The sequence below is a fragment of the Pinus tabuliformis genome, chromosome 2_1 (assembly GCF_031772625.1).
Source record: "Pinus tabuliformis cultivar Carrire ecotype Pingquan chromosome 2_1, CPIR1, whole genome shotgun sequence".
Taxonomy (NCBI): domain Eukaryota; kingdom Viridiplantae; phylum Streptophyta; class Pinopsida; order Pinales; family Pinaceae; genus Pinus; species Pinus tabuliformis.
In genome coordinates, this window is record NC_142299.1 from 198511305 (window position 1) to 198536294 (window position 24990).

The window sequence follows — 24990 nt, forward strand, 5'->3', positions numbered from 1 at the left end:
CTAGGAAGACCATGGATCTATGCCATGGCAGCTGTCGTGTCGACCTATTTTAGAAAGATTGCATTCCCTTTCCAAGGAGGGATTACAATCGTCGACCAGCAAAACTTCCTCCCCAATGGTTCTCAAGTTACGGGAAGCATTCCAATGATCCATGGCAGCAACCATTCGCTTCAAAATATCGGAGTAGGCCTACTGAAAGACCCCACATTAATGGGAACTTTCGCACTTCCACCTCCAATCTATATAGGAGAAGTAGCATTGGTAGGAGCCTGCAACATGATATCTTCCGCACAAAAGATTTCAGAAGACGATATTGACATGGATCATGCAATGGTTTTACCCCCAAGCCCAACGAAGATATTGTAGCAATCAATGTTCCTAGCTTGGGAGGCGAACCCAAATCAACGCTCATCGTGCGTTTGGGTAGATAGGTCTAGAGAGTATGGTACCCCATTAGATCCTTGGTCGCGAGTGCATGGAACCGATGAAGGAATCATACAATCAATGTTGATTGAGGGGGCACCATGGAATGATAGCCACCATCGTTCCTTTCTTCCGGATTGTGAAGAAGATACTCATGATGACCTTTATCACCCTTCAGTCTTTGAATTCCTATCAAATACTGTAAATACGGTGGATTCCGAGCGGAACCTATCCAATATTGAAGAGACTATAGCCATAAATATCTCAACCAAAACAGATGTTGTAGAGAATATTTATGTTGGCAAATGTTGTTCTCCTTCAGAACTGGAAATATATAACGCTCTTTTTCGCGAATTCAGAGATGTCTTTGCTTGGTCATATGATGAAATGCCAGGCATCGACTCGAGTATCGTTGAACATGAAATTATGATGTATCTTGATGTCAAAGCAGTAAGACAACGGCTTCGGCAGGTGCACCCCAAGAAAGCCGCTGCAATTAAGGCAGAAGTTGAAAAACTTCTCCATGCTAGTTTCAGCTACCCGGTTCCTCTAACCGATTGGGTATCGAATATTGTCCCTGTTATAAAAAAACAAGGAACAATTAGAGTGTGCGTCGATTATAGGGATGTAAATCAAGCTTGTCCAAAAGACAACTACCCTACACCCTTCATCGACTAGATAATTGATGAATGCGCCGGATGTGAAATCTTTTCATTTATGGATGGATTCTCCGGGTATAATCAAATAAATATCCGCCCACAGGACCAGTCAAAGACTGCATTCATTTGTCCGTGGGGCACATTCGCATATCAAAAATTACCCTTTGGTTTAAAGAACGCTGGGGCGACGTTTCAGAGGGCAATGAATTATGCCTTCCATGACATCAAGAACATCGTTCAACCATACCTCGACGACCTTCCGGCTCATTCGCGAAAGCGGACTGATCATCCGCAACATTTAAGAGCGACATTTCTACGTTGCCGACACTACAAGATACGACTCAATCCACACAAATGTGTATTTTGCATCAGCTCTGGTCGTTTACTTGGCTTTGTAGTCTCCAAGGACGGGATTTGTCTCGACCCCTGTAAGGTTCAGGCAATCATAAATTTGCCTCCACCTTCAAATTTGCTTCAGATTCAGAAACTCCAAGGGAAAGCAAACTTTCTGAGGAGGTTCATTCCAAATTACATAGAACTTGCTAAAGGTTATACTCGTCTTTTGAAAAAGGATGTACCTTTTGTCTGGGATCAGGTGGCGCAAGCTTCCTTTGACGCTCTGAAAGATTCTCTAGTAAAAGCATCATTAATGTATGCCCCGGACTATCAAAGAGATTTTAACCTGTATCTGGCTGCAGCGGATACGACCATTGCGATGGTTTTAGTTCAAGAAGTCGATGGAATTGAACATCCTATATATTATTTAAGTAAAAACTTAAATGATACAGAAAGCAAATATTCGTACGTTGAAAAGCTAGCACTTGCTGCTGTTCAAGCGATACAAAGATTTCGACATTATGTCCTCTTTCGGAAAACTACCGTTCTATCAGATTGCAACCCCATGACTTATATATTGTCGCGACAGTTGCTGGGGGGCAAATATTCAAAATGGATAGCAATCCTTCAAGAGTTTGATCTGGAATTTGTAAAATCCAAATCAAAGAAAGCTTTGGTTTTCGCAGAATTATTATGCGATCTCCCATCGTCGTCCAACGATGAAACATCCCAAGAATCAATCGTGGACGAAAGTTTGTTTCTGATATCCACAAGCGATGAGTGGTATGGAGATATAATCGTTTATCTCCAAACCCAAAGATTTCGGCCGAACACCTCACACTCAGAACAAAAACGTATCCGATACCAAGCAAAAGACTACATGATCGTCGGTGATACACTTTACCGTCGTGGTGTCGATACGGTTCTGAGAAGGTGCCTCACCCATGAGGAAGCCGAAAAAGCCCTGAATGAGTGTCATTCAGGCGCCTGTGGGGGGCATCAATCTGGATATGCTACAACACAAAAAATCTTACGAGCAGGATACTTCTGGCCAACCATGTTCAAAGATTGCATAACCGCAGTTAGAAGTTGCCATGCTTGTCAGGTTTTTGATAGAAAAACCAAAAGACCTCCCGCTCCGCTACAACCAATAGTAGCTGTGGGGCCTTTCGCCAAATGGGGCATCGATTTCATGACATGTAACCCCACCTCGACCGGGGGGCATGGGTATATCATAGTCGCGGTTGACTTTTTTACCAAATGGGCTGAGGCGATGCCTACATTAGATAATACTGGTGAAACAGCTGCCCTTTTCTTCTTCAAACATGTAGTCGCTAGATTCGGCATACCACAGGCTATAGTCACAGATCATGGATTGCATTTTCGCAATCACATGATGGTCAAATTAGCTGCCAAACTAGGGTTGTCTCACGACAGCTCTACCCCATATTATCCGCAAGCTAACGGACAAGTTGAAGCAATCAACAAAGTCCTGAAGCGCGTGCTGCAAAGGATGATTGGGGTTCACAAAAGAAGATGGCACCTAATCCTGTACTCAGCTTTGTGGGCCTACCGAACATCAGTAAGGAATGCAACTGGATTCACACCTTTCCAACTGGTGTATGGCCTGGAAGCAATCCTACCAATCCAGTGTGAAATCTCGTCTCTTAAACTCACAATTGATCTCCTCCCCGGAACTTCAGAAGAAGAGGCTCGTTTCTTGGAGTTAATCCAATTGGATGAAACCCGTCGTGACTCCGTGTTGGCTAACGAAGCCCACAAGAAACGAGTCAAGGCGCAGTTCGACAAGAATGTCAAACCCCGTGTCTTCTCAGAAGGTGATTTGGTCTTGCTTTACGACCAATAATACGATAAATTGGGAGCTGGTAAATTTAAGTCTTTATGGATGGGCCCCTATATTGTTAAAAGGGTATTAGCAAAAGGAGCCTACGAGTTAATGGATTATGACGGAATTCCACTAGCGCAACCTTGTAACGGGTTGTACCTCAAGCGTTACTATGCCTAATAGTAACCTGTATGCTTTTGTTACATTTTTGTTTTCGCTAAAGTGTTTATTTTGGTTAAGTAATCCACTTTTTACATTTATTGCAGATGTCAAATCCATTGGAACCGTGCGTTGGATATGCCGACGGAGTGAGTCGTAGTTCGTGGAACCTATCCTCCGCAGCCTGGGCCATTTTTGATCCAAGTGGCGAGTTAGTAAGTTTCAGAGGTGTATGTATTGGTCAATCAACGAATAACATCGATGAGTATAGCGCGTTGATAGAACTACTCTCTGATGCCATCACCCATGGTATACGCCGACTAATCGTCAGGCTAGACTCACAACTCGTAATACTGCAACTCACTGGTATCTACTCTGTCTGAAATCCAGCTATTTATCGCATGTTCCTAAGGGTTAAAATTTTGGAAAGACAATTTGATCTTATTCAGTATCAACACATTTCCAGAAACTTAAACACATTAACCGACTCATTAGCAAACTATGTGTTAGATAGACATTTGCAAAATTGATAAAAAGAAAAGCATCATCAATGTTTCACATATGGATCACATAAACCAAAATAAAACTCCGAAAATCAAAAATATATATAGCTGTTTATGGTTTACATATAATGTTCTGCAACCAAGACAAAATCGGTCATATGACCCAAAAACTCAAAATGCTAGGGGGCACCCTAGTCTAATGATGCTCGTGATAGCAAGTCACGGCCTGTGCAATCATGCGTAAGAGACGAGTCCATCGTCTGGGCACACCAGTAGTATGCCGCTGTAGCTGCAACGGCAACTCGTCAATCCTCACATCTGGAATACCGAGAGTAAGGCTCTCGACCTGCTCCTGCACAGCTGAAAGAGTCTCGACCACATCAAGATCACGAAGAATAACTCTCCTGGCAGCCTCTCCTGCTGGGGCGATATCTGGCACTCTCGGACGGGCTACTGGGCCAACAGGACCAACATCTGCATGTACACATGAGTTTGATTAAAGTCTTGATAGGATAAAGCACAAGAACATTATAAACAAAAACAATAAACAGTGATATGGTCAGAGATTTTACCAATAGCACCCCACTGCTCGCCAGCCGGCAGTACTAAATCTGGGTCACCCCGGAAATCCATGCCAGCATATGGATACTCGGCATAAGCCATCTCCTGACGATCGAACCACCTGAAGAAGGTAACAGAAAATGAAATCTGAGACTGGCCGGCATGCCTAGACATGTGGTCAACCCATCTCTGCATACGTGGTTCAGAAGGAGTAGGCAAGTCAAGTGCAATGTACTGAGGCTGCATCAGTGGTATCTTCTCCAAGGCAAAGGCGGTCAAAATAGAACCGAACCCAAAGTTCTTCAATCTTCCGGTCTTTACCTTGGTCAGTTGTTCTTTCATCACCAGAAGTACTGCATCACACCAGTTGAACAATTTCGGTTGGAGGCATTCCAAGGCATGCTGCATATAGGACCTGTTGGCTACATGAAGAGACGCGCTCCCGGCCATCCTACCAAAAGTAAACAAGATAGCCCTGAGGGGCCTGTCGGTGACATCGCGGATGACGATCTTGCCGTCTTTACTCGGCTGAGATCCTTCCCTACAATACTGGCGGACATAATCTCTCACAGAATCGCTCCCCGGACCGAACCTGACAAAGAGATGGGGGCACCTCGCCTCGACAAACCAGTCAAGAAATAGATGTCCACCACTGTCAAGGGGATGGACTTGCCCCTAATCTGAAAAACTTGGTGGTCAGGATCCCAAGCATCGAGCAAATATTGCAGTAGGTTGATCTGCTGTCTCATGCTAGAGATGCGGAAGAACTTCAGCAAGCCACAGTTCCTCAGCGCGTTCACGGTAACTGGATCATGTAGGGCAATCATGTCCTCTTCTTCATGCTCTCGTTCTCGCCATGTAAGGGTCATTTTTCTCAATGGCCCCTGCAAAACAAACAAGAGAAGGAGTAAGATCCTGATTTTGATGCAAAACAGGCAAAATTTTCATCAAAAACTGTGCAACAAGTTCCTCTTTTTCGCCCAACGCACCTGCAGGAGTGATTCACCTGTGTTGAATGTCAAACTGCCTTCATACTGGCTGACATTCAGCACAGGTTTCGCTAGGCACAGGGTGCGTTGATAGAAAAACGAGCCCATCAAACCCCAGGGGCTCAGAAAAACAGGAAAAGAGGCACAAAATGCAAAAAGGAAACCATGAAATGAAAGAGCTCGGGTTTAGCTCCTACCTGGTCTAGACGGCGCCGAGAATCGTCCACAGAATCTCCCGAAATCAGCTGATGAAAATCGAAGAGGAAGAGGCACCTCCAAAGCTCCAACAAACCAAGTGCAAATGAAATGGTAAAATGAGAGGTAAAAACACTTTTTAATTGCTTTTCACGTAGTTCAAAGTAAAATATTAGTGTTTTCAATCTCATTTTCAAGCAAATATTGTTTATTTCTAACTCGTTTGATGAAGCAGTTGAAGATACAATACTATCTATTGAAAGAACAAAGCTATTTATGGTAAACATAAAAAACAAGACCATCATCGAGCAATTTTAGCACACTGTTCATGCTCGTTAAAAAATAAACGCAAGATCCGAGCAGTTTTAGCGCATAGTTCATGCTTGTTAAAAAATAAACATAAGATCGAGCAAATGTTTCCACCCGCGTTTAAGCTCGTTAAAAAATGAACTATTCCAGTAAATAACCACCGTGAATGTAATATCATCAGCCATTAAAGCCTTGGTCGTGTTTGCCCATCACCTCCACTTTTCCATTGGCCGATCATTCGCCTCCATATGATTGTTTACCCATTTTGAGGAACAGCTGCGAAGAGTGATTTCACTAGCCATCCTTGTGACACTGTCGTGAGTTGGAAATTCCAATCCTTCCCTGGAATCAGCTGCTAACCTTTTTTATCACTCGTTCCTCAAAAGACGAGTCTTCTTTAAGCTCTTTTCATCTGACTCGTGAAATATGAAAAGATTGCCGAGTTTTGGCCTTCCAGCTCGATAAAGTGACCGGAAGAGCTATCCCTCCTCTAGATTTTAATCTTTTTGGACCTGAGGGATTATTGCACAAAAAGATCGAGTGCTTGTTTTATTCGGCTCGTTAAAGATATCGAAAATCCATCCCTTCTGTATTGTTTTATACTTTTCCGGACTTAAGGGATTAGATGACGAAAAAGGACTTTTGGAGTTAACTTTACGTACCTTTTCAGACTCTCTAAAGATGAAAAGGACCGAGTTATCCTTGTCGTTAGACTCGTTAAATGCATGAAATAGCGACAAACTTGTCTTTAGACGAGAACGAGTTTCACTATCGCTAGGCTCGTTAAAACATAGCGATGGGCTTGCCCGAAGGGCAAGTTATAGAACAAGCATATGTTATCCTCCTCAAGCTTGAAAAAAATAAAGAGGCATTGGTCAACAATGATTGGGGAAAAATTGGGAGAAACTCAAGAAAACTTTGATGGTAGCAAGTCGCTCTTGAACATGACACTTTTCCTCCGTACCACAATCGGGTTGGGTTGTTTCATTCACCAGTCACATCACCATGGTCTCGCCATACCATCCATATTTGGGGTAATGCTACCGATCCATCGCATAAGTGTCGCCATATGTTCAAGAGAAGTCGTTCAGAGAAGTCACCTGTGTCCCATCCACTACCATACATTATACTCTTTCATGACCGCCACCCTGAATCATATGTCATCAGATCGTTTTCACCTCCATCAAAATCATTAGCTCCGTTCCGTGTCATTGATGTGGGATTCATTAAGGCCCTCCTTTGACGTATCACTTCTTGTCGACATCAGCTCATTATCCAAGAAGTTGATCTAGGAACACCCCCTTCAGTACTTTGAAGCTTGCATGCCTCAATGGCAAGTTTCTCAATTCCGGCGACAGGTACACATCAATGACCTTCGACCGAAAGATTTTGCGTGGTGTTCGACGCCAAGTCCTCTATTCACACCACGTGAATTGTACTGCAGTGCCTTGAGGGTCATCTTCATTATCGGTGATTCCTCTCGCGCTTGTTAACAGTTTACATCATTGACTGGTAATCAAGCGATGTCTTTCCATGTTCGACTTCAGAGCAATTCTCACATGGATCGACTTGTACTTAGAGTGAAGATCGGACGAGATTGAAAACCCCGGATCTAGTTTCATCCATCCGGGCTGTGATATATATTCAGAAAACAAAGACATAGAAATGTACAACTTTACAACACAGATAATCATCCTACCAAAAGGATGATGGCTCTATCAGAATCATCAGTCTATCATCAGACGATTGTCTGTTATATGTACATGAAAATGAATTTATAAAGTTGAGCATGGGAATGCCCGCCTCAGCTAGATCATGAAAAAAGTATGAAAATAATGTATTGTATTGTATTGTATTACAGGTCTCCTCCCAGCATTGAAAGAACTTCGGATCCTCCTAATAAAGCATTTCACCCGATAAACGGCCTCATACTTTAGGGGGCAACTGTTATAGACATTTTTGTGCCTTACAGCTATAAGCATGAAATGTCCATAATCCAAGGGATCCAAAGTCCCTAAAACATGTTGTTCCCACCCCTAGAGGAACAAGGCTAACAAACCACAGCAATTCACAGAAGTTCTCCACCAGAAACTGCTCAAAAACAAGTCAATTTAGAATCAATTCAGAGGCTCCACTAGCTGCCTGCGTTGAAATGCAGAGGCTACACTGGCTAGTTGCATTGCAATGCAGGTGGAAGCACTACCAGGGTGCGCTGAGCGAGAAATGACAAATGGCAGGGTCCTTTGTGCGAGGTGTAAAGACTGTGGAAGCTTCCAGAATCTTCCTCCATGACACTTGCCTTGATGAGTTCGACTAAGTGATGAGTAAGAGGCTCTTAGTCTCCAAGTGGAAGCAAGAACTGACAGAGGGAGAGGACACTAGTCAGATCTCAAGCTGACTCATCCTCTCTCCAAACATCTATATATGGATCTCTCCTCCATGAGATCCAGGAGGCTGGAATTTTGTTATTGCAAAGAATTGTTGTTGGTTTAAGATTGGAATCATTGGGTGCTTAATGCTTTGAAGGGAGGTGAAGAAAGGATTTCATTCGCTGGGAGGTAGATGCTGGATTGGAACTCTCTTGGTTGTATCTCCTCCTGAACCTTGTTATTCATCAATAAAGCTATCTTGGTTTCTCCTATATACTAATGTATCTTTGATGTATGATTGCATTAGTATGTTTAGTTTATTTCTAATCCTGAACTAGTTATGAATATGAATCTATGTCTTTGTGTAGTGTTCCCTTCTTGTGATCTTGCAGGAACCTGTTGAAGCTGGGCGAGCGAGAAGGCAAGTAGCTGGGAGCTCTCAAAGAGAAGAGAAATCAGATCGAGGGACAAACAGAAGACACCGGTTAGTCCATCCATCTCTCTTCATTCTTAATTCATAAAGGAAGAATACTGGAATAGCTATTTCTGTTTGTTGCTAAGGCACTGTCACACCTTAGGTGGATAGGATCATCCTGCATAGGCATTTTTCCCCACAACAAACCACCAGCACGAAATCCGAGATAAACCCCAACATTTAATGTAACTGCAGTTCATTTGGTGGAGATTTTGGCAGGAGCGCCAAAATTGGCGGGCCTAATTGGACTCCAACTAAAGTTAGCTGGAGTGTTTCTAGGCATAACTGGAGGAAAACTTTAATTGGCCATAACTTTGGCTAGGAAAGGCAGTTTTGGACGATTTTTTTTTTTTTTTTTTTTTTTTTTTTTTTGGGTATTTTCGACCTTCTGAATCCATTGGTGCAGGTCTTACAGCCATCTGAGGTCATTTGCAAGGTTTTGGAGCCGTGAAAGTTCTAGGAGCCACCAGGGCCCAGTATTGTGAAGACTGTATAGGGTTGCAGGTATCCATTGGAGGTGATCCAATAGTCAATCATGAAGGATTCAAGTGTTCTGAATCCATTTTTACCATCTATTCCACCTGTGGATGCTTCTATTCAGCTGTATATTCAATTTTAGCATTTAATTAAAACAAGGACAGGCCCATTTGGGGGCTTTGGACCCAGCAGACGTAGCCCAGGAGGGGCGAACTGCTTTATTAACTTCTTTTGCATCTGTGGTTGATTTATTTTGCAGAACAAATTTGTTTTAGTGTGTTAAACAGTAAAAGGAAATAAATCTGCTATGCTTAAATGGGTCATGAACAACTGAAAATTTTATTTGTTTTCTTTCTGCAAGACATGGAAATCTTTTAAACATGTATATTTCTGAATTGAATACCTTGCAAACAATTTACAAGTAGTTTCAAATTCAGATCAAGTTGGTATCAGAGCTCAGGGTTTTGTGCAAAGATCTTCTAACTGTCTTGCAAGTATTGATGCTTACCAGTTTGAAACTTAAAAGATGGGAAGGACAGTTGACTAGAGAACGAGAGAATCCTCAGTCAAGGAAGGCCAGAGAGCCATCACCTCCACCTTCAGTTTCACCCTCAAGAGTCTTAGCAGAAGTTTCAAGAATGTCTGCACATGAAGGAGAAATTCATGCAGGCATGGATCCAAAAGAAGAAGAAAGAGTCTTCAGAAAGGCTTTCTTGGACCTCACTGAAATGGTGAGGATACTGTACCAAGAAAGAAATGAGAAATTGGCTGGAGAAGGGTCCAAACATCCACATGAAGGAGAGGGCTCTTCAGGAGGTAAGAAGGATGACGATCATTCCAAGAAAGGACGTGGAGGAAATGGTGATCCACCACCCCCGTCGTCACCTTCTTCCTCTTCATCCTCGTCTTCTTCTTCTGTGCATAAGCATAGATCCTCTGGAAAAAGTCATTTTTTGAAGCTTGATGTAAAATTCGAATTACCTATGTTTAATGGTGAAGTGAATGCAGAAAAGCTTGACAACTGGATTACGTAGTTGGAAGTTTACTTGAGGATCCAGAATATGCATGATGATGCCACCAAGATTCAGTTGGCTTCTTTGAGAATGGATGGAGCAGCATTGGTCTGGTGGGAGGCCAAGACTAAAGAGGAGATCAAGAAATTTGGTAAGGTTACCTTAACATGGCCTGAATTTCTGTTAGCCATTAAAAAACAGTTTTATCCTCTTGCTCGCATGTAGAAAGCCATTATGAATTGGCAAAATTTCAGACAACTTAAGGGTCAGAGTGTCCAAGACTACACCCAAGAATTCAGGAGAAGAGCTCTCTTGTTAGGGGTAGATTTACAGACCCAAGAAAGCTTGCTGAAATACATTGGTGGCTTGCATAGCTACCTTAGACACACCATCTTGATGTTTAAACCTACTAGCCTGGATGAGGTTTGTGTCCAAGCTACCCATTTAGAGGCAAGGGGAAAAAACACATTTGAAGAGGGTAGAAACAAGCCCCCCAAGGGGAAAAACAAAGAGAAAACCTCCAAGGGAAAGGGCAAAAAGAATGCATCTGTCAAACAGGAGAGTGAGAAAGTGATCTGTAAACACTGTTCTAAACCAGGTCATGAGGAGAAAAACTGTTGGAAATTACATCCTGAAAAAAGACCTCAATCTAACAAATCCAGAGGGAAATAGAAAACTGCTGCTACTACATCTACACCACAAGATTTAGGGGATGATTCAGGTGATGAAACCAAAATTGCAGCCATGGGTTTGAAAAACTTGAAGGTAAAAGAAATTGAAACTCAAGCCAGCACTAGTACCTCAAACTGCCATGTACAAGCTCCTAATGAGGAAGAAAGAATTGAACTGTTTCATGTGAGGGTGATTTCAAAACATACTAAAATTGACACACTTTTTGATAGTGGGTCACAAGCAAACCTTATATCAGAGAACTTGGTCAAGCAGCTTAAACTTGAGACCGTTCCACATCCGAAGCCATATCCACTTGGATGGATTTGCAAGGATGCAAATTTACAAGTTTCAAGAAAGTGCACATTGCGCTTTGCAATTACTGCACATTTTATTGACACAGTTGAACTTGATGTGGTACCTTTTGATATAGCAGGAATTGTTTTGGGAAGTCCTTACTTGTTTGACAGGAAAGCTATCTTTCATCGCCATGAAAACAAATATCATCTTTTCAAAGATGGCAAGGAGTTCATTGTTAGAGCTCATCGCAAGAAGACAAATATAGCGATGATGTATGAAGGACAGGTAAAAAGGCTGGTCAATTCAAGTAAGAATTTTGTTCTTCTTATGATTAAGCCCAAGGTTGATGTGAATCATGAGTCATTTGACAATTGCGATCCAAAACTTAAGTCAGAAATGTATGATGTAGTTGATGCATATCATGAGATGTTTTAGGAGCCAACAGGTTTGCCTCCTAAGAGGGAGATTCAGCATGAAATCCATTTGCATCCAGATTGTCCTCTTCCAAACATAGGCATGTACCGCATGTCTATTATGGAGAATGCTGAAATAAAGAAGCAAATCAAGGACTTGTTGGACAAGGGTTTCATAAGGCCAAGTACTTCGCCATGTGGGTCACCGATTGTATTGATTCCAAAGAAAGATGGCACTTGGCGTATGTGTGTTGATTTCAGGGCCTTGAACAAGATAACGGTAAAGAATCGTTACCCACTCCCAAGGATAGATGATTTGCTAGACCAGTTGAAAGATGCTCGATATTTCACTAAGCTAGACTTGTGCAGTGGATATCATCAAGTAAGAATTGAAGAAAGTGACATTTGGAAGACAACCTTTAAAACCAAACAAGGACTCTTTGAGTGGCTTGTGATGCCGTTTGGTTTGTGCAATGCACCTGCAACTTTCATGCGGGTAATGGATGATGTCTTGCGCCCTTTTCTTGATGATTTCGTTATTGTCTACTTAGATGACATCTTAAATTTCAGCAAGTCTAGAGAAGATCATGTCATGCATGTTAGGAAAGTGCTTGATGTTTTGAAGAAGAATCAATTATTTCTTAAAATGTCAAAGTGTGAATTTTGAAAGACTTCTTTGGTTTATTTGGGACACATAGTAGGAGGAGGTTCTTTGAGAATTGATCCTGCTAAGATTGAGGCTATTGTGAAGTGGCCTACTCCCAAATCCATAATAGAGGTAAGAAGTTTTTTGGGTGCAGCTCAATATTGGAGGAAGTTTATCTCTAACTTCTCTTCTATAGCAGCTCCTATGCATGCAGTGACAAGTGTGAAGCATGCTTTCTAATGGGGAGGCAAGCAGCAAAAAGCTTTCAAATCTTTGAAAGAGAAGATTAGTTCAGCTCCGGTCCTTGCATTACCGGATTTGAGACAACCATTTGAGATACAAACCGATGCTAGTGATTATGCCATGGGTGCAGTTCTTCTACAACATGGTAAGCCTATTGCTTTTCATTCTGAAACTTTTAATGGTGCTGTTGTAAATTATCCTACATATGATAAGGAGTTGTATGCGTTGGTACAAAGCGTCAAAAAGTGGAAACACTATTTGATGGGAAACGAAACTGTTATACATACCGACCATCAGCCCTTACAGTACTTGCAATCACAAAGAAAGTTACAACAGTCACGACACTTCAGATGGATGGGCTTCTTGCAACAATTCCATTTGGTAATAAGGTGCAAGAAAGGTACTTTGAATAAGGTTGCTGATATGCTTTCAAGGCCTATTATTGGTGCTGTTACTTTACTTAAAAATGATTCAATTGTACATGATAGTTACATAGAACAATATGCATCTGATGATGACTTTAAAGATGTGTATGCTAACTTTAGAAAAGGGAATCATGTAGAGGAAAATGACTATCACATGCATAACAATTTGCTGTTTCATTTGGGCAAGTTGCGTATACCACAGGGGGAGAGGATAAATGTCATAAGAGAAGCTCATTCTTCTCTTATTGCTGGCCATTTTGGTGTGAGCAAAACAGTTGCACATCTACAGAGGTATTGCTATTGGCCTCGCATTGTAGATTCTATTTCAAGGTTCATAAGAGGATGTTCATTATGCGCTACAAGCAATCCTAGCAATAGGAAGCTTGGTTTGTATACTCCTTTGCCGGTACCTTCTAGACCATGGGAGAGCATCTCTATGGATTTTGTAGGAGGTTTGCCAAAATCTAGAAAGCAGCATGATTATTTATATGTAGTAGTTGATCGTTTCAGCAAAATGTGTATACTTATGCCTTGTAAGAAAACTATAACTGCTAAATTATTTTTTCATCATGTATGGATTCACTTTGGTTTGCCTACTTCCATTATTAGTGACAGGGATTCCAGATTTATGGGGAATTTTTGGTCCAACCTATGGGAGATGATGGACACAAAGTTGAAGAAAAGTACTGCTTTCCATCCGCAAACAGATGGACAAACCGAAGTTGTGAACAGAACCATTGTGCACCTCTTGAGAGGATATTGCAGCAAGCATCCCAAGCTGTGGGATGAACATTTGCACTACATACAACATGCTTACAATCGTGCCAAGCACTCTTCCACAAACACCTCACCGTTTGAAGCTTGTTTTGGTTACTTGCCAAAATCACATCTTGATTTCATTCTTGAGAAAGATGTCACCATTGAGGGACATAGTGATATTGACAAAGCTCGTCCATTCATTGAAAGAATTCAGCAAATACATCAGCAAATTCAAGAACAGCTTGAGAAGAGTCAAGGCAAGTACAAGGAAATACACGACAAGCATAGAGTCGATCACAAGTTTCAAGAAGGGGATGAGGTATGGCTGTACATTAGTAAGGAAAGGATGCAAGGAGAAGGTAAAAATCTTAAGCTTATTCGTTATGGTCCATTCAAAATCCTCAAGAAGGTTGGAAATAATGCTTTTCAATTAGATTTGCCTTCCTACATGCAAATGTATTCTGTTATCAATGTGGAGAACTTACGTTTGTATGAACCTCCTTTGATTGCTGATCATGAAAGTGTTGTTCAGCTGCCATCTATAGAAGATTTCTCGCCAGAATTCTTAGATGAGCTGAAAGAAGATACAATCCTTGACTGAAGGACACGCACTTCAAGAAGGGGTAGTGTAGATTATGTTCGGGTTGGTTTCAAAGGCAGCAAACCGAACAAGGCAAAGTGGATGGAGGTGGACAGAGTGAGGGAGCTGTAGCCTTACCTATTTAACAGGTAGTTGAAGGCTTTTGGGGTCCAAAAGCTTCCCAATGGGGAGGCGTGATCATGTGCTCATGTCCTAAGTGTCGTAAAATGCTCAAAATTTAAAATGCTCAGAACTGGTTCAAAGTTGAACGACTGGAAAGTGCTCATCCTCCTGATTCCGGCGCCACAAACGGTTCAAAAAACGGTCGCCGTATGAGGAAGTTATGGCAAAAAGAAGAATTTGTCAATAACATTGGAAATTTTAATTTTTCAAAAAAAAATTAAAAAAGGAATATTCCGTAGAATATTTCGCAGAATATTCCTTGGAATATTCTAGGGAATATTCCCTTTGCACAGCCAATCACAGGATGCCATGTGGCAGGCCCGGAGGCTACCACGTGGCCCAATGATGACGTCAGCATATCCAATGGGCGCATATAAAAGTTTTTTTGGCACTAGCAAGTTTTGAACCCACAACCTCATAACCAGCAATCAAACGCATTACCGTTGCACCACACGACACTACTTGGTAAAAAGTGTGAAGAAAGTAAAATTTTAATGGTAAACTTGTTTTGGGCGAAAACCAAAGGGGGCCAGCCCCTAAGGGCCAACCCCCATTCCATATGACCGCGGGCCTAGAACCAAGGGCTTAAGCCCCAACCGCCAGCACTAACCACCAACACGAAATCCGAGATAAACCCCAGCATTTAATGTAACTGCAGTTCATTTGGCGGAGATTCTGGCAGGAGCGCCAAAATTGGTGGGCCCGCCATATTTGGCGGGCCTAACTGGACTCCAACTAAAGTTAGCTGGAGTGTTTCTAGGCATAACTGGAGGAAAACTTTAATTGGCCATAACTTTGGCTAGGAAAGGCGGTTTTGGACGAATTTTTTATTATTTTTTGGGTATTTTCGACCTTCTGAAGCCATTGGTGCAGGTCTTACAGCCATCTGAGGTCATTTGCAGAGGTTTTGGAGCCGTGAAAGTTCTAGGAGCCACCAGGGCCCAGTATTGTGAAGACTGTATAGGGTTGCAGGTATCCATTGGAGGTGATCCAATAGTCAATCCTGAAGGATTCAAGTGTTCTGAATCCATTTTTACCATCTATTCCACCTGTAGATGCTTCTATTCAGTTGTATATTCAATTTGAGCATTTAATTAAAACAAGGACAGGCCCATTTGGGGGCTTTGGACCCAGTAGACGTAGCCCAGGAGGGGTGAACTGCTTTATCAACTTCTTTTGCATCTGTGGTTGATTTATTTTGTAGAACAAATTCGTTTTAGTGTGTTAAACAGTAAAAGGAAATAAATCTACTATGCTTAAATGGGTCATGAACAGCTGAAAATTTCATTTGTTTTCTTTCTGCAAGACATGGAAATCTTTTAAACATGTATATTTCTGAATTGAATACCTTGCAAACAATTTACAAGTAGTTTCAAATTCAGATCACCAACTTTACTTTATCAACCCGGGGTTCGTACAAACTTGGAGGTGACAGTGTTGTATACACAAGTAGATGCAATGGGTCCACTCTTTGTCACTGCTGAGCTGGTGATATACCACTAGGGTTTCTCAAACCAGCCTTCTATTGATTTAGAAGAAGTTTGATTACCAATGGAGAAAGGGGAATTTTACCCTAATTGAGAGAATTGAAATATTGTCTACTGCAGTAATGAAAGACTGAAATAAATTCTTTAAACACACCACTCATCTAGCTATTTGTTAAGAGATATTGCTTCAGAAGAATTATAAGCTAACACATGTGTAACCCTAACTATCCTAAGCATGAAATCTGAGATAATCAAACACTTTACTACTGTGCATATGAATGAACACAATAACCTTTTTCTTTTTGTCCTTTTTGTGAAAATATGAATGCTAATTCTTCTTGATTGTATGGCAGGTGGGTTAGGTGTGGAGAGAGATGGTTGTGAAGGGTCAGATGGCTTGAGATGCAAGAAGGGGTCTTCTCCTATCTTTCTGGATGCATTTTCCACCAATCGGCCTCAAAACAGGCCACTACAGGTCATCCTACAGGATGTCCTAATACACCTGCAAGATGTCCTAATACACCTATATGATGTCCTAATGCACCTACAGGATCCCTTGTATTCCTATAGGATCTGGCCGAAAGCATAAGGAGTGGTTTGGAAGGTGGTATAGGGATTAGGGAAGGTGAATGATGGAAGGAATAAGGAAAGGGAGTGGCTAGGACTTCCTCAGAACTCAAACCAAAGTTTGTAAGATGGTTGGATTTGCTCAACAAACATGGAAAGTTGTTCTTATGGAATGATAAATCGGTTTATGGACTTAGTGGCTTTTGGTGATCATGGATGGATGAGGTTAGGATGGGGGTTTCTGACATGAGATCTTCTTGCACTATTTAAACTCCTGCAATACACACATCACTGGCATTTACCCATGAATCATGTCAAAACAAGAAAGATTTCCAATCAACATAAGAAAACAGAATTCCATCATTCATTTTCCTAGTTCATGCATGGAAATACTTGCAGCATATTGTGAAACACCATGAAATCTAATACAAAGCTGGAGATATCATAAATAATAATTGAAACCTATCCTTGAAAACTGAAAAGATGCCGACCTAATTAGTAGAAAACCCTAAATTCCATAAGAAATCAGAATTCTATCTTTTTGGGGTTGAATAGGAATTTTTCCTCAAACCATGGTCCTTGAACGGAGGAGTGAGGCAAGATCCACCTGCTATCAGCAATTTTGGTATTCCTTTATCTCTTTAAATCTACTGCTAAAGCTATGCACAAATGGAAGCAAACTAATCAAATTCACCAATACTTGCAATGAAACAATGCCAAAATCAATTCAGTGAGTAATCTATGAAATAACTTAAGCATACAAATACAATAAGAGGAATCTCTACTTCTAGGGTTGGGCCCTAACCCAAGAGCTTCAGCCCTCTGAGTCAACTCAGTGTTGGATCAAGGAAATTCTCATTCTCGTTATCATATCAAAAAATACATAAAGGTGTTTTTCCACAATCCTTCAACTTGAAAATTCTTAGTTATCTTACATAAAAAAACTGAATCCTAATGAGGCTCTAGGCCTCCTTATTTATACAATTGAAGTTTCGAACCACTTCCTTAAATCTAGGGAGGCTTGGCTCCCAAACTCAATTTGAACTGGTTCTTAACTATCACTGGCTCGGCTGCCTGCAACTCCGAGCTAGTGTGATTTGATTAAGGGATATTCGAATGAGTGTGGATTTAATGAGGAAGATCCATCTCCTATAATCTCTCCTTCTTGTCTCATTCAAGTTCCTGCACCTTAATTAGCCAAAATTTCCATGATTTTCTCCCAAAAACCTGCAATCAATGCACATTAGACCACTAGAAATAACATCTTACTTTTACTCATCTCATTAAGTAAAATATAATTAAAACATGTAAGGAATTATGAGAAGATTTGATTTTAGTAAGCTTGGAGGTGTATTAAGGTCCATATAGTTACCCAATGATGAGCCTCATTAGTCGAATGTTTCAAAAAGTTGGTGAATCAAGACACATATATTGTCTCTACTTGTATGGGGTTGATCTTCCTATCTCTCATCAATAGTTTGTTGACGACACTATATTATTTGGCTTACCAACCTAGAGAGAGGTGAAAAGAATGGGTGGGATTTTACAAATTTTCATGGAAGCCTCAGGAACTATAGTGAACACTAACAAATCAATTTTTTTCCTCAATTGTCTGGAGATAGTTCAAATCAGGTTAAGTCAGACCTTGGGTTTTAATAGAGGCACCTACCTTCAAAGTATTTAGGAATACCTCTTGTATTGTTCTACAACAAAGTCTCTACCTGGGAAGAACTTAGAGAAATAACTTATTATAAAGTGAATAACTATACTTTCAAGGCACTAAACTTTCCAAGTCACCTAGTATTGATGAAAGCAGTTTTACAAGCATTACCAAATTACCAGCTATCGGTAATGCCCATTCCAAATAATGTGTGTCGCAATTAAGATCGATTTGGAGCAATTTTTTATGGGGAATCTCAACTAAAACACGTAAGTGGGCATTGGTTGGGTGGAATAAACTAGTTGTACCAAAAAAATGGAGTATTGAGTCTTTGATACCCTCTCTTCATCAGTAAAACTTATGCTATGAATTTATGGTGGCTATGGGTTCAGGGAGGTCCCCAAGTTTGGAAACAATTATTGTCCTATAAGTACTTTTATTTGCATTCATAGGTCGACAAATTACAATTCGATGGAAAAATCAAAGGTTTAGGGGTCTAGAACTGGGCTCATGAAACTAAGGATGTGATGAATCAATTTTATTTCTGGGAGATCATAAGCAGAAGGACGACAATATTCTGGGAGGATTCATGGCATCTGTATCCACCATTAGAGGAAAATGAGAAGATACAACCTATCAAAGTACTAACGCAGGCCTAAGGAGCCTTTAAAGTGGCAGAATTATGGAAAATTTCTGATAAGGAGCATGGTTGGAGACAGAGGAAAATAGTAGGAGATTGAGAACACTCTATGGATTCTCTCCCATGGGAGGAATTCCATCAAATCCTCCTTAGTAGAATGATATGAGTTTCTCTTAAACAAGACATGTTGTGGTGGGGAGGCAACTAGTTGGATCGTTTACTTTAAAATAAGTGTACTCCATATTAACAGATCCTCACTCACAACACAACACCACTTTGTGGAATAGAATTTGGAAAGATTGTGGATGGCCCAAAATTTCGTCTTTTTATGGTTGGTAGCTTGGGGGCATATGTTAACTTGGGCCCATCTACAAAGGAAGTGATTTGAGGTCCCATCAATGTGAACATTATGTTCACAAGATGTGGAATCAGTGGATCATCTACTAATCACTTGTTCTTTCGCCAAGAAAATGTGGGAGTTTGTTAAGTAAATATTCAGGTGTGCTTTACCCAGCGCACCAAATATAAAGACATGGATACATGACTAGTTCCAGATAAAAAATTAAACATCCATTCATAATGAGAGTCTGGCATTTAGCTATGGTCTTTTCTCTATGGAATTTATAAGGTACTCAATATACAATCTAACAATGTCACTACTTTTCCTTCCATAACTCACAGTGGAAGAATCTTTGTTGGTAGTTCCTTCTCCCGTCCTCGAAAAGATTTCATCGAATTGAACTTTAATGGTGCCTCAAAAGGCAACCTAGGAGACGCAGGTTTTGGAGGGATTTTTAGGGATGAGAATTTAGATCCCATCCATGCCTATGTTTTTTCTTGTGGGATGGCAACAAACAACCTTGCAAAATTTAGTGTGTTGGAGAAAAGTTTTGAAATAGATATAATGGAATGGTTTAGGTTGATTCAAATCCATGGTGAATCTCAACTAGTGAGTCATTGTATAAGAAATCTCCTACTAGGTCATCTGCCAAAGAAAATAATTCATAGTTGGCACCTACAGGAGGTGGTGAGGAATACCAAAGACTTGTTGATTAATTTTGGTTATGTTATTCCTATGCACATGCGATGAGAAGGTGATAAGGTGGAAAGTTTTTTGGCTAACTGGGGAAGCTCAGACATACACGTTTCCTTGGACGTGGTCTAGTTAGAATTGAAACTTAGGGAAGGCCTACAAGAAGTAAAGCACCGGGTGGAATAGGATAAATACCTAGCTGAAGTCAGGGCCCCTAATGGGGGTTGTTATGTGGAATTTTCATCTACGGATAAACACAACTTCCCTAAGTGGGTAGCTACACTTAGAAAGACATAATTAGAGAGTTTAACCTTTTCCTATAGAAGATAGATAAGACAATAGATCCACTTGTTATCTTTCTCTTCCCTTTGTCTCCCTTGATTTTCTCTTGTTGCTCCTTCTTGAACTGAATCCGCTCGGTCAGTACCTGCAATCATAAACAAAGGACAAAAACCAATCAAAGAAAGAGATCTATCTACTATAAGCAAATGGAATCGAAGGCATTTACACATATAATCATCATACATAGAGACAAGAATATGGGAAAAGGTGTAAACATCTTTATTAAAAGTAGAAGGAAGAGTTACAACCAAAGAAGTCTGATCCCATGTCACTCATCCAGCTGGATTTCCATTCTTCATCACACCAAAAGCACAACACTCTGGTAGCATAACAATACTTAATGATGATCTCAAACCTCAAACCAACAATATTTCCTTACAATCTTCAAAGTCCAGCCCCTGATCACTATGATGAGTGCTCAATTTATAGGGAAATGGAGGTGGTTTTGTCATCAATGAGGGTATTGAATGGCTTTCCAATTTTGGATTTGGTTTCCATGGAGGAAGGGATGAGAGGATAGGAGGTTATTTGATTCATGTCGTATCCAATTTAGAGCTCATAGGAGAGGATAAGAGGTGGGAATCTTCTAGAATGGTATAGAATGAAGGAATATTCCCAGAACCCTATGAAGATTTCGCTCAATCTCGTACAACATAGGTCTAAGTGGGTCTAAGTGCACTGAAATGCACCCTTACATGGACCTACCTACACTGAAGCACATTTACCCTTGACCAAGGTTGCGCTGGTCCCTCAAGGAGGCATTTTTGGAGGGCTTCAAGCCAAGAAACTCTCAGGAAAGAAGGCATTCAATGTAGTGACTTGTCTAGGGCATGTAGCAACTGAATTAGGGTTTGATGAGCCCTAATAGTACTAATATGAATGTTGGAAGTGATGTGCCCAAATGGATCTGTAACAACTTCCCCCTAAAGCATGAAGTCGAAAATGATAATGTCAAGTGATATGCTTTACGATGTGATGAGGATGTTCTGAAGTGAATGGTAACCTGCATCAATTACAATACATAATATCATGATATTTTGGATTTTTCATGAATCGTTGAGGGAAGGCACACCCATGCTCAGCATATAAAATTTTCATTACATGTACATAGATATTCGTCTACAGATATAGACCCATGATAGGATGACCATCTGTGTAAAGCCATCATACTGATGATTTGGTACTCCCTTGAAATCGCAACCCGGATGGATGAAACTAGATCCGGGGTCTTCTATCTCGTTCAATCGTTCACTCAAGTACGAGTCTAACCATGTGAATATGTGATATGAAGTCGAACATGGGAAGACACCATCTGATTACCAGCCAATGATGTAAACTATTAACAGATGTGAGAGAAATCACTGATAATTATAATGATTCTCAAGGTACTGCAGTATATTCTACATGGTGTGAATGGATGTTTTGATGTTGAACACCATACAAAAGTCTTTCGGTTGAAGGCCAGTGATGTCAACCTATCACCAGAAGTGAGAAACCTGCCATTGATGTATGCAAGCCTCAAGGTACTGGAACGATGTTTCTAAGTCAACTTCTTGGATAATGTGCTAATGTCGACAAGAAGCGACTCGTCACAGGAGGGCCTTGATGTAACCCACATCAACGACACGAAACAAGTGTAATGATTTTTGGAGACGGAATGTGACTAACGACACAAGGTTCAGGAATGGCGGTGTTACACAAAAATATCGTCACCATGACTATCTGCAGTCAGTATGGGTCTATCAACACTTATATTGTCCTCCTAAGCAAGTCTCAGACCTCAGCTCTTCAAGTCAAGCTTTGAAAATGAGAGAAAGACATTAAAAATCAACAAAGCTCTGGTTCCTCACTTTCTCTCACTATTACCTACGGTCCCACACCCTTTGTTCGTGTTACCTGCGAATCTGCCTGCTCTGTCCCTAAAGGAGTGGGTGCGGACCCCTGTGAAAGTAAAAAAGGCGTAAGTTTATTCTAAAAAACTCACTTTGGGTTAATTCTAGATGATTCTAGAAGGAATTTTGACATGGATTGAGCGCTCCTAGGTGGTTCATGTATCCCAAAAGAGAAGGAGCTATCCCTTTGAAGGAGTACTTTATCCATTTGAAGGAGGACCTAGTAACTTCCCTCCATTGCACTATAAATTAAGGCATTGGGCTGGTTGCTAGGGAGGTTAGAAGCTGAACATTTTGAGGGTAAATACTGGTGGAATTGAGACTTCCTAGTTAATCTTGAGAGGAGAGATCACATACCTTTTTGGCTTCATTGGGAAGAGAGTGAAACATGTCAAAGTAGAGGAGACTTCTTGTTGGACCCTGGGAGGAGCTTGTACAGCATCAAGGCACAGGTTGTAAAGTTGTTCTTCATTTGAATTAATACAATCAGATTCATTTTTCTCAACAAATTGTCTTATGTCATTTGTTTCATGAATTCCTTGATCATCATGATAGGTATGCTTTATGATATTGGCTTTTCAAGTGCTATTTAATTTGTTTGCTTGTTTGTGTTTGCAGATTTGCTACAAGGGAGCTCATTTGGATCAAAGGAGCGAGGCTTCCACAAACTTGCATTGGACCCAAGGTAGGCCTAAAACACTTGTTTGCCTTTGTTTATAATTGCATATTTAGAGAAAGATAGTTTTTGATTGGCTTGCTTGTCACTAGATATCGTAAGATTCTAGGGAGGTCGATCTTGTCCGCAAGATTGACTCATTCCGTGTGACAAAATGGCGACCATACTGGGGACTTGATTGTTTTTCCTTGTTTGTACTTTGACCTGAGAAACTGTGTTTTTGTTTCTGTTTTTGGCTTGTTGAGAGGACCGCACCCTAGTCTTGCAACAAAGTGCGGACCTGTCCGCACTTTTGCTTTTCACACAGAGCGGTACCGCACCTGTGTGAATTGTGGGCCTGCGGACCCTGCTAAAATTTTGAAAAACTTAAGATTTTCTCTTTTATTCAGCTTAGTTTTTATTTAGATGTTGTTTTCCACTGCCCAGACCTGCATGTGACTTGTCAGAAGCTTTCCTTAGGTTAAATCCATTGGTGTTAGGGTTTTAGGTGAAATTCCTAGAAGTTTTGGTTACTGGGCTTGATTTTCATTTTGGTCTTGTAGTAGCTCTGAGCTTAGAAGCTATAGAAGCCTCAGATCACCTTGGTTTTTATTGGCCTTCTTACGAGTTTGACCATTTGCAAAATCTACCTTTGTTGAGGAATCCATCTTGAGTTTCTCCTTGCAAAACTTCGAAAAGGCTTGTGTTAAAAGTTTGGATTTCATTTTTAGAAAAGAAAACAAAATAATTTGGTTGTTTTTTGACTGATTTGTGATTCTGGTCAAATTAATCCTTAGTTTACATATAACTAAGTAAAACATCCTTGAAAAGACATTTTGTAAGCTTTTACTTCAAACAGTTTTTTATAGTTTTTAGATCTCAAGATTAGATATTTCCATAGTTTTGAGTGTTTTATGAAAAATATAAAAAAATCTCTTTCGGAAAAAAGTTTGTTTTTGTATTATTTGAGTGCTTGAAAGAAAACGGAAATTTTTGTGAAAATAACTAGTTGTCTCGTTTTGAGTGCATTGGAAAAGACAAAAAAAAACTCTTCTTCTAATTTGTTGTTAAGAAAGATTTGTGTTTACAAGTATTTGCATTCTCAAACTCTTTCCTAGCTAGAAGTTCATTGAAGGGAAAATATTGCTTAATCATCTTAAGTGCATTTTTATTGATTTCGAGTCGAGTCTTTACACCACAAGTTTCATCTCCGCCACCTCTTGACTTAAACAAAAACCAATAAAAATAACGCTTAAAGTAAAATCTATCTAGTAATCATTTTATTTCTAGGGCTCTGATACACCAACATAGCTTAGGCTAGTGTCTTGGAGTAGGGAGTAATTAACTCTCCAAGACAGTAAAACAAACAAGTAGCTGTATCTTGCGGTAGGAGAAAATCCAATTGTTGCATCTATGCTCTGGGAAATCTCGTCTTAAAGGAGAAGCACGAGATCGTGTCCGAACCAGTGTGGGAATCAATCCTTCCTCATTGGGAATGACGCCGGATATTCACGTATTAAAAATGGTAAACCTCGGATTAACCATTTTCGAGGAGCCTGGGGTCACTTGTTGGTAAACCTTGGATTATGTCAAGGAGCCTTCAAGGGGATTGAGCTTGTTACTCTGCCCTTGCGTGCGTATCGGATTGTAGACTGTTGCCCCAGGTATATTTGTTTCCGTTGGTAACCATAGTGACCATATTCTATAGGATTCTTCCTAAGGTGAGAGCGGTGGGAAGACCCACTGTACCTGGAGCAGACGTCGGCTAGACTCACTTGGATTTTCTGGGGGGTTCTCTTCACTCGAGACGGTTTAGTGGAGGAACTTGTGCCAGTCTATTCATTAAGCAGGTTGTCGGGGTAACTGTTCCAACCGCCATTTCTGTATTGAACTCTGTGACGTTGGATTTCATCACCAACTAGTGTTTTCAGTATGGAAAGTTACTGTTTGTGTGTGTTTTGATCTCCTAGATTCTTTAGGCATGTGATTCAAATTTGTTTGGTTCTTTAGAGGCTTTAGGTGTGTTAGTCTCCTGCTGTAGTAGGTTAATCATCTTTCATGATTGACATTTTTACGTGCCAAATATGTCGTACTTTGCTTGCTGCAATGCTCCATATTTGCTACAGATGACCAGAGAAGTATCCATGAAGGTGTGCTAGTCCAAGTGCCACTGCTGTGTTCC